This window comes from Electrophorus electricus, chromosome 15 (genome assembly GCF_041902795.1).
Source record: "Electrophorus electricus isolate QZ-2024a chromosome 15, ASM4190279v1, whole genome shotgun sequence".
In the NCBI taxonomy this organism is placed as follows: Eukaryota; Metazoa; Chordata; class Actinopteri; order Gymnotiformes; family Gymnotidae; genus Electrophorus; species Electrophorus electricus.
In genome coordinates, this window is record NC_137511.1 from 10187501 (window position 1) to 10198520 (window position 11020).

The 11020-nt window shown below is 40.8% G+C and overlaps 1 protein-coding gene across 8 annotated transcripts in view; it reads right to left on the bottom strand.

Moving 5' to 3' along the window:
• usp54b (ubiquitin specific peptidase 54b) overlaps positions 1 to 10875 on the bottom strand; it is a 68349-nt gene extending 57474 nt beyond the window's left edge. For 7 of the 8 annotated variants that reach the window (XM_081698204.1, XM_081698202.1, XM_081698201.1 and 4 more), the window contains exon 1: positions 10752 to 10875. The gene's annotated coding sequence lies outside the window, so the exon portion shown is untranslated. The remainder of the gene's footprint in view (positions 1 to 10751) is intronic. The other variant, XM_081698211.1, reaches the window with a different exon arrangement.
• Positions 10876 to 11020: the final 145 nt, after the last annotated feature.

The following is an 11020-nucleotide window of genomic DNA, read 5'->3' on the forward strand; positions in this document are numbered from 1 at the left end:
GATGCCTTAACACACACCATATTTAAAGGTATTTGTCTTTTCAATGCTGACTTTTGTTCCTTGTCAAAGAAGTGGAAAAAGACACAGATGCCCTTATGGCTTTGGAGGACACCAAGTCAGCTGGGTACGGGTCAGCGATATCACGAGGGAGCATGACAACGAGGGATTCAGCACCCAGGACAAAAAGCTACTGTTTGGGAACAAAAATGTCAGTCATCACTACACTGGCCCTTTCAGCTCCCACCGCCTTGACCACGTTCAGCGTGCGGACAACTGCCTGACCCTTCAGGTGCAGAAGTGTAACAAATAAGGGGTCTCTGGGAGCTGCACCAGCTCCACCTCCTCATACCGCAGTCCTTTTCCTTCATTCTCATCAACTTTAAAAGTTATGTGCTGAAATGCAGCTTGCATCCACACTTTGAGCAGACCCCTCTATCATAAAGTCATCCCAAACTCCATGCGAAAACAACTTTTACCTTTAATCACATTACCTAGACCCGTTAACACCCTCATTCCCCAAGAACATTTCTTCAACTCCCACCTCACCAAATCAGTACAATATAGTAGCTGTAAAATGTGAATGAATCATTATAAATGTCTTATATGAGCTGTAACTATGAAAATATTTGTGCCCCTGTTGTATTAACTTCAGTTAAACGTGAATTGCATAAAATCTTCTGTCCTGCACAGTTTGGTTATTTCTTTCCTCAAACATGTCTGATCCAACTCTGTTCTTTTAACCAGGTTTTAACCAGTACGTCAGAGCAGAGGAAACACCAAACTGTGCTGGACTCTGCACATGACCAGAACTGTGCACCAGGTCCAGGCTATCAAGTTATACATCATTACAATGATGCCCACCATACGTTTTAAAATGCAAAACATATTGTTACATTTAGCAACAGACAGCTACAGCAGTCATGCGTTTTCGGATCCATTAATAAACAGGAAAAAAGATGAATTATTAAAAAGTTGCACATTGTGACACTGTGTGAAGTGATGTGTGAAGTGATGTGAGGAGTGATGTGAGGAGTGATGTGAGGAGTGATGTGAGGAGTACTTGTACATCCTCAGCTCACTAATGTTATAATACAGGGTAGGGGTGGGCAGAAGCAGGCAAGAAGGTGCTATTTCATCATCACACAGCATTCACAGAGGTCGTCCTCCAACCCCATCATACAGAGATATTATCTGAAATGTAAAGAGAATGCAGGCCCAAAGAGAAAAATGATTAAATGCACTAATGACACTAAGTGGTAATGTGTCTTAAAGGAGCAATAAGTAATTTGTACCACCAAAAATTAGCAAGCAATATTTATGTGAGTGAAACAAATCTATGAAACATCCAGGCCACTACGTGTAAGCATAATGGCTGATTCATAACAAAGAAGAATTATTGGAAAAATTGCTTATTGCTCCTTTGATGTTCCTGGGAGTGGCCTACTATGTTTACTATACTGCACATTCTACTTTTAATCTCCCCTTCAAGTGGCAATGCTAGGGATTGTGGATATCAAGAGATATAACTATATAGGTCACAACACCAGGTCTGAATTTGAACAACTCACTCAGGTGCGGCAATAGACATGACATTTCATGCATGCTCTCTGTATTTCAGAATCTATGTTTCTATAGAAATAAAACTTTGAAAAAATTAGTAAAGAAATTGTCATAAGGTGCAAATATTTATGGAGATATGTAATTTAATATGCTTTACTAGTATAAAGCATGGCATAACATGCTACACTAAGAGGCGTATAAATCTGAGCTCATACCATTTTGATTCAATTGTGATTGTTTAGGAAAGAATCAGGGTTTTCAAGAATTTTTTTTTCAGGGTGATTCAAAGCACCACAAAATCTCAAATTTCAGCATTTGATTATTTTGGTTTGATTTATAATTATTTTTAAATTGTGATGCTGCTGACTGCTGTCACGTCTAGACTGGTGAGACACAGGCTTGCTCACTTCTGCCACACACTGTTGTCAAGAAGCAGACCTATATCAGAAGAAGACAGTGTATTTAGATATAGTTCTTTTTATGTTTTTAAATTTTATTTTTGGAAAAAAAATTAAGAATACCTTATTTAATGTAATAACAAATGATTCTAGTCAATTCAAACATTCTAAAATCAATTTATTAATTTCACATAAAAAGGCCTCAATGCTTTTTTACATCCCTAAACAATAATTAACCAAGACAATCCTAATCCCAATCTCATGTTTTCTTCCTTTTTTCTGTTTTAGCCAGATGTTGAGCACACTCCAGCAATCAGGATTTTATTGTGCATTTCACGTGCACAGATGATTTAATAGCTTTATTTGCTAAGACAAGCATTGTCTGAAACATTTTCACAAGTTGATCCATCAGCATCCCTCTTTGAACTGCATGCCCATGGGAGCAATTAACTGTTAAATATGTACAAGCTTTGGTAGGGGAAAAGTGCATTCTGGGAATTTACTAGGACAGGATGGCAGATAATGTGTTTTGATACGTGACCAGTGATTAGATTGGGATGAGAAAGCCTGAAAATTTTGTTCTTCTTAGAAATCTACTGTGCACAAGGAAATATAGAAAGGAAAAAAGTAGGCCTAATATATTAACACTGGTTTGTTTCACTTAAAATCTAAACAAAAAGACTTTACTCTTAATAAAGACATTCTGCCAGAAAGGAAAAAGCAAGCAAAAATCAAGCTTGATCTAGGGTTCCACTTGAGAGAGAGTGAACTACAGGTGCTGGGTACAGGGTACTGGCTATGGATGTACACTAGCCATTATGAGTGAATAGCTATGGATGTACACTAGCCATTATGAAACAGAATGCATGCCACCAATCAGACTTAGTGTTGAGTGAAGTCATTTAGCCTATTAATTGGCAGAGATAATTAAGTTGCTTTATTGCAAAAGCTGCTTCTGGAGCTGTACCAGGAGGGTGGGATGAGGATCTGTGTGGAGGGCACAGGGTAAACTTACACAGATTCTTGGATATCCATGTGATACACAGATGTTTTAACAAGGAAAACAACATGGACATACTCAATTCAATACTGCAGTGTTGGGAGGCTAAAAAAGTAAAACACAAGACACCTCTTTTCCCTGTATCACCTCCCACACAGCCAAACACACACAGTTGGCATTTCATGCCCCTTCTCCTACTTTTGCCTCAATTACACAGAACTATGTGCCCAAAATGTCAGCCAGGATTAGCGACAGAAAGGTCAGAGTTGGGATGCCTGAATGAGCATGGCCGTGTCTCTGGGGGAGGGATCACGTCTCCACCTACTCTGGGGGAGGGATCACTTCTCCGCCCACTCTCTCGTTCTGCACAACCATATATCACACAAACACAAATACACTCATGCATATGCGCACACACACACACACACACACACACACACACACACACACACACACACACGAGAGAGAGAACATGTCACAAACAGCGCATTTCCACATCAAGTCAATGCCATTGATGTGATTTGCTCGGACAGCCATGAAGTTCGTACGGGCACATAGTAGCAGTCTATCACTTGCCAGTCAACGTTCTACTGGAGCAGTGACAGAAAGAATACAGCAGATGACATGCAGCCAACTGAATATGCAACTATGCAAACTAAATTTTTTTATGCAGCCATGAAGAGATATAATCATCACAGGATGATGATTATATCTCTTCATGGCTGCATAAAAAAAAATGGCACCATAGAGACATGGGCACCTTTTTAAGACCTTTAACAGCTTTTTTCTCATGTAGCTCCTGTGATATTGAAGAAAATCTAACATTTGATATCAAGAGTGAAACACATGGACACAAGAGCATGTGTTAACATTCGAACAGCAGAGACAATAGTGATTGCTCCTACATGTCGTTGCTGTTTGATGGTTTTCTGCAAGGGCCAAAGGCCTTTTCTACAACCCGAACCCCAGGCAGGAGAAAGACAGAGCAGGCTGGATAAAGACAAAACATCAAAACTCAGTTCGACAAACAGCCACAAGTTAACATGTTGGCCAAAAGAGATGAAACTCCTTGAAGTTGTTTCCTCTGTTCATCTTGGTTCATCTCGGTTCATTGGCAGGTCATGTTTGCTGGACTGTTGAGCATGCCAGTAAATGGCACAATCATGGCACCTCCTAGAAGATAGGCACAATACAGACTGGCCATAGTAAAGTTTCCATAGCCCTTTTCACCTAAACAAAGCTTGTGGCAGACCCTCTAAAATAAGAACATGCATACTGTTTTTAAACACAAATCTATACCAATTCCCTCCCTCAGCAGTTCTCTCACTCACTCACTCACTCACTCACTCACTCACTCACTCACCCGGATACTCCCACTCCGACTCTCTCTCTCGTCCACTTTCACCCGGATACTCCCACTCCGACTCCCACTCCGATTCCCACTCCGATTCCCACTCCGATTCCCACTCCGATTCCCACTCCGATTCCCACTCCGATTCCCACTCCGACTCCTTCCACTGTTCCAGGCACCTTTCTCACCTGCTGCCCTGTAGTCGTTGACTGGAGGCTATGTGAGAAAAGTGGTTACTTTGCTTCACAAACCTAAGAACCTCCTAAAAATCAGAGCTATATATCTTGAAAATAATTAATTTAATAGCAGCTTTAGACTAGATTAGATTCGCCACTTTATTAGGCCCACTGTTCAACTGCTCGTTAACACAAATATCTATTCAGCCAATCACAAGGTAGCAGCTCAATTTAGTCATCCAGATATGGACAAGACAACCTGTTAAAGTTCAAACTGAGCATCAGAAGTTCAAGTTCAAGTTTGGTTACATGGTATAACTCGCAGTGAAATGGTTTTGTGAGTGCTCTGTCTAAACAGAGGAAAGAAACAGGGAAAGAAACAGGGGTGCATAAGGATGCATAAGAATGGGGAGCAAACGTGATTTAAGTGACTTTGAATGCAGCATGGTTGTTGGTGCTAGAGGGGCTGGTCTGAGTATTTGAGAAACTGCTGATCTACTGGAATTTTCATGCACAACCATCTCTAGGGTGTACAGCAAATGGTCAGAAAAAGAGAAAATATCCAGTGAGTGGCAGTTCTCTGGATGAAAATGCATTGTTGATGCCAGAGGTCAGAGGGGAATGGCCAGACTGGTTCGAGCTGAAAGAAAGGCAACAGTAACTCAAATAAGCACTCATTACATCTGAAGTATGCAGAACTGTTTGATGCCATCATGTAAATATGAACCAAAATCACTGAGGAATGTTTCCAATATCTTGTTGAATCTATGCCATGAAGAATTGAGGCAGTATTGAGGCAAAATAGGTCCAACACGGTACTAGTAAAGTGTACCTAATAAATGACTGGTGGTGTATGTATATATTTGCTTGCACAGCTGATGAAGGACCCCCAAAATGTCCTGTTTCTCTGTACATCGCTGCAATTTTGAATATCTCTACATCGATTACTGCAGTACACTGCATACAGCACACACACACACACACACACATATATATATATATAATGTACGTATGTATGTATGTATATGTGTGTGTGTGTATATGTGTATGTATGTGTGTATATGTGTGTGTGTGTATATGTATGTGTGTATATGTATGTATGTGTATATATATATATATATATATATATATATATATATATATATATATATATATATATATATATATATATATATACACACACACACACACACACACACACACACACACACACACACACACACACACACACACACACACACACATACATATATATATATATATATATATATATATATATATATATATATATATATATATATATATATATATATATATATATATATATATATCTCTACTATTATATATTATATATTATATTTTTATTATAATTTTAGTACTGAAAGCTATTTCAATATCTGTCTCTGTCCAGACCTAAACAGAAAAAAATAAGCTACAATCAAAATGAAACTCTAAATACTTTATTAATTGTGACACTATTCTTCTTTATCTCATGCCAATTAGGAAGACACATTGACTACGCAAGATCAATGAAAATATGAGTCATCAGAGAAATCGGTTCTGTAATCTGTGACATTATAAAAGGTAGAATAAAACTGGCATCATCTTTCTTTTCTCTGTACCTCTGTCTGTCAGATTGTTCATTTTCAGAAAATATCATACAGAATTGCCTTTTTTAATGATCCAATCTTTTTCTGGAAGTTCACATTCTACCTACCAAACATCAATATCAATGGCACCACATGCTCCCTGTGCAGGTTGAGAACACTTCATTACCATAGTGAATGTCATCTCTGTGTAATGTTGCTCATCTCATTGCCTTTGGCTCATCTCAAAATACCGTAAAGTGACCTAAAATTGACTCAGCATGTGTAAACTACGACACAAGCAGTGACCCCCACGGGCATCAGAGGAGGCCTACTGCCCGGGCTGCCCAGCTGAAGGAGAAGGCCATGCACTAATAAGTTGCTCGCTGTAGTCAAAAAGCCAGCTGTCTGAGCACCTGAATGCAGCAAAGCTCTTATCCTGCTTAATGACTGCATGAGGAGCCAAACGAAGACAAACACGTCGGTGCACATCCCAGAGACACACACGCAAATGCTCAGCTGGGAATATGTCAGCCTTCATTCTGAAGCGAGTTACAAAATGGTTCTGCTGGCACCCTGCTTTTCCTGTGATTTTCTGTACATTTCTGCATGTCTAATCTGACTGGCGTGTAATGCCTAGCATTCATTCATTATGACTTATTCAGTGGGTAATTAAATTGAATTATCTCAGCAACCTAGCAGAATCTCTCTGAAGAAAGCAAAGCTTAAAAGTGTGCTTATGGACAAAGATCTTTGCAGACTGGCAAGGTTACTTTTCCATTCACGTACTAATCAATCACGGTGCCTTGCAGGTTCTCTAGAGCTCTGGAGGAACCCTCTGCAGTGAGCTAATTTAGTGTCAGCAAATTGGCCCTGGCAGCCATTTTAACCTGCCTTCACCTGCAGTGCCTCCATCTCTGCCAGAGCCAATGTGGATCTCCGCAGGCGGCCGGCCACAGCTCGGCTCAGCAGACCAGGAGACTGGAGCGGCGAGGACTGAGCTGACAGGTTACCGTGTGAATGCAGCCAGGGCATCAACAGCGTGCGAGCTCAGCACGCTGCTGCAGTCAACACCAGCCCCCTGCTAATGTCATTCCACCTCCGGAGTCACGTGCCTGCTCCACTCACTGGAAATACCCACTAGGCTATAGGAGGTGGCAAAAAGCCTCCGACGCTGCGGCCGAAGCTTTGAAGGCTGTGGTTAGTTCCCAAACTGCAGCTCGTCACCTCACTCCCTGTGGTGAGCCACAGACCCACACCGCAAGCTGCCAGGATGTGGCCTGCTTCCTGAGTATATGATCCACCTCAGACTCATATACAGGAGATAGAGGGTGAGAGCTGGAAGGTCTGGCTCACACTGAGGAACAGATTTTACACGACAGAGCTCAGAGTACTCTTCCTGTCCCGCTCCCTCTCTCTTTCTCTCTGTCTGTGTCTCTCTCCTTTCTGCTTGAATGCTTTGCCCCATTCTTAGCCTGTCCCCTTTCTCCTTCGAATCCCGAATATGAGACACAGTGCAGCCTCCCCGCAAATGGGTTATGTGTAGCTCCGAACAGTCGCAGGCATCCATGAGGAGGACCCAAAGTTCATTCTTCTGGCTTTTCCCCCCCAGCACTGTGCAAAGCCAGCTTCTCAGCGAAAACTAGCTAATGTCTAGCTCGTGTTGGGATTGCACCTCCTTCATCAAGACAGGAACTTTCGACGTAGAGTTCCAGGAAAAATTACAAACTTTTTTTAATCAAATTACTTCTGTGGAATTCTGAAGGCATCTTGTCACTCTAGTACTTTTCCTGAGGTAATTTGGAATACTACAGTGGATATTGACATCATGACCAAGTGCTACCGTCAAAGAGTGACGGCAGACAGGGCCTGTCATATGTAATGTATACTAGATAACAGAGTTCAAGTTATTAGCAGAATACAGCAAAAAAGATGGGTCAATCTGCAAAACCTCTGCAGCACCCAATAGCACGTCTGCACTGGCAGAAATCTACTGCCCCCACCATTCATTACCAGTAACCTGAAAGCTGTATGTGAGTTTGGATGCACTGTTGAAGATTATTTTGGAAGAAATAATTAGGAAACCTTTGTTAAAAAATTATTTTAAACAATTTTCTAATTGCCCTCTTGCTAATTGTTGGATACTTTGTCTTCTGAATTTTCTCCTGCAAATAAATCAATACAATCAAAGACAAGAAGATATGAAATGCTTCAGAGACATGCCTCTAGTGACACTGTACGCAACAAACCATGTCGACTGCATCTAGGTAAATGTTACAGTGCTATAACTGTGCTAATGACAGCACAGCCTGCAGTGTCGCGGTAACACATCCATGGGAACGTATGCCTTTATCCACAAAGCTCACGTTAAAAAAGGCAAAGGCAAGGAGGAGAAGCTGGCTGGTCTGTTATGACTGCAGATCAAGATGTTGTGTCATGAAGGATCTTTCATACCTAGTCCCTCCCTCCATTTCCTGCCCTGGTCAGCATTAGAGTTTTTGTTTTGAGTCACCTGAAATAAAAGTATGTGCCTTTACACTGTTCTAGTGAGCAGAAAAGGTAGAAAAGGCCTGTCAAATATAACAGTCATTTAAATTATCAATTATAATAATTTAATAAGCTACCACAGCAATGCCTTGGTGTATACTATTATTTTCCATAAAATCAACCTCTCAGTTCTTTCCAGGTGCTTGTTTTGGTCTTTGTTTCAGAATTGATTCATTTTCCATTGCAACACTACTGCTCATCCAGCCACTGGGGAGATTCCCAGTTTAAAAATCTGTATTCCATGACCTTAAGGCCACTAACACTACATGCCTCTCAACAACAGCTTTCTATTATATGCAATCCAAAAGGGCATAGTGTATAAAGCAAAAAGTGATAAACATATCAGTTAATAGAACCTCCTGATTGCACTGATTAAAAATACACACCCTACTCTAATTAAAAACATGTCGAATACATTGCCATAATCTGTAGAAAGTAGTACATGTTTTCAAATACATTTATATATGGTTCAATTTCAGCAGCACTAAAAAATTGGGGGATTTTAGTAAGAAACCTGTAACGTGTGCACCCTTTTTCACAACTAAATAAGTACAAAGAAAGTTTATCACAAAAGGCTCAATTATCTAACCTAACCCATTGCAGTTGTGCTTGCTTGTCCACTGCTCCTGACGCAACACAACACCCACAAAGCGATTTTACTCGGCCTCTGAGACCATGCATAATAGCACAACCTGATAAAAATCCAATCTTCCTGGTTTCTGTCCCTCAGGTGTAAATACACTGAGAGACAGCCCAGGAGAGGATGTTTCAGCCATCTCTGCCAGTGCTGATCCTCGGCCACATGACCCCTCAGAGCTCCACCTTTCACTCCGCCGTGCCTCCAACTGCACCTGCTTGCTGACTCATTAGAATGCAAAATGGTGTTTTGCTGATGACCTCCCTGTGGCCCTCCTCTGAATTCAAAAAACCACACGAGGCTTTTAACGAGCATCAACAATCTTTGGCCAGCGATGGAAGAGTCATTGATGCAATCAGCCAAGTCCAATGTGGGTCACTTGCAAACAAGCAGTCAGAATAAACACAAACGTTTCTGTTAATGAGTCCACAGACTATAAGTGACCATCTTAAACTATTAGACTACAAGGTCCTTTAACATCTAACATAAGCAACATCACAAATAAAGGCACAGATCATTGCTCCACCAGCCAGAATGTTCATCGTCCAGTGTTCTTTCCTGTTGAGCCATATACTCAATCTATACTTTATACTAGGATCCAATAACAAAGAAAGAAAGGGGGGGGGGGGAACTAGTGTGAACGATACACATTCTTAAAGTTGCATTAGCTAAAGGCTTGAACGCAAAAATAAAATTCCAAAATATATTATAACCAGTGACCAATGACCAATATAATTATCACATGGATTCAGTGTACACTCAGCCACCAGCAACAGCTAATTAAATTCCAGCATAATATGACGGCAAAGTAACTTTTGCAACTGCACTGTGACTGTATATGGAAGGCTTATAGTCAGTTACTGCAAGAACATGTGCTGGCTGATGCTGTCATCGTATGGATGACGATGGTCCATTGAAACCGCTGCGGTATGAGAAATTGTGATGACATATAAGCAATAAGGTTAAAAGCACCTTAAACAAGAAATCATCAAAGAGAAAATAGTTTGGTAGCTATCTATCTATCAACAAGTACGGCGCAAGCGACTTGACGTAGACTATTGCGAAACGTGGAATGTCATAACAAAAAGACCAACTGAATTTCACTGAATAACAGCATAATCTACAACAGCCGTATAATGGGTTTACGAGTCTATTGTTTTATTAGTCTTACTAGCTTGATAGTTATCTTATTGCCAAAGGATGTTGAGCGTGACAATGCATTTGTTAAACGCAGTCTTAGCTGTACCGCCACAGTATGTTACCTGGCAAGAGGGCAATCGTTCGTGCAAGTGCTTTGCGGCGCACTCCTTGACCGAAACAAGCATCCATACCGTTGATGTAAAAAAAATATGTTACAACACTCCGAAAACAGGAGGGCATGTCAAATGTAAGTTACACTTTTAATGTTCACATCCCTACTCTGTTTCATTCACACATCCATACATTACTTGGGTTGGACGCTCATCATTAATCAAGTTACAAGAGTGCTTACTCACCTTCTGCCTTCTCCCAGATGTCGTCTCGTGCACTACCAGAGCAGGACCCGGGCGAAATCTCAACCGCAAATTCCAAAACATTCACCAGCGCCATCCAGCGCCGCAGCGAATGCGCAGTATTCTCGCGATAACGATTTTTATTTATTTTTTTTACTCTATCAGTCTGACATCATAATACGAACGCCTTGGAACCATCTAGTGGAGCAAGTGCGAATGGTGCATAAAACTATTACATAATTTTTCCATTTTCTCAGTTTAGCTCTGTGGAA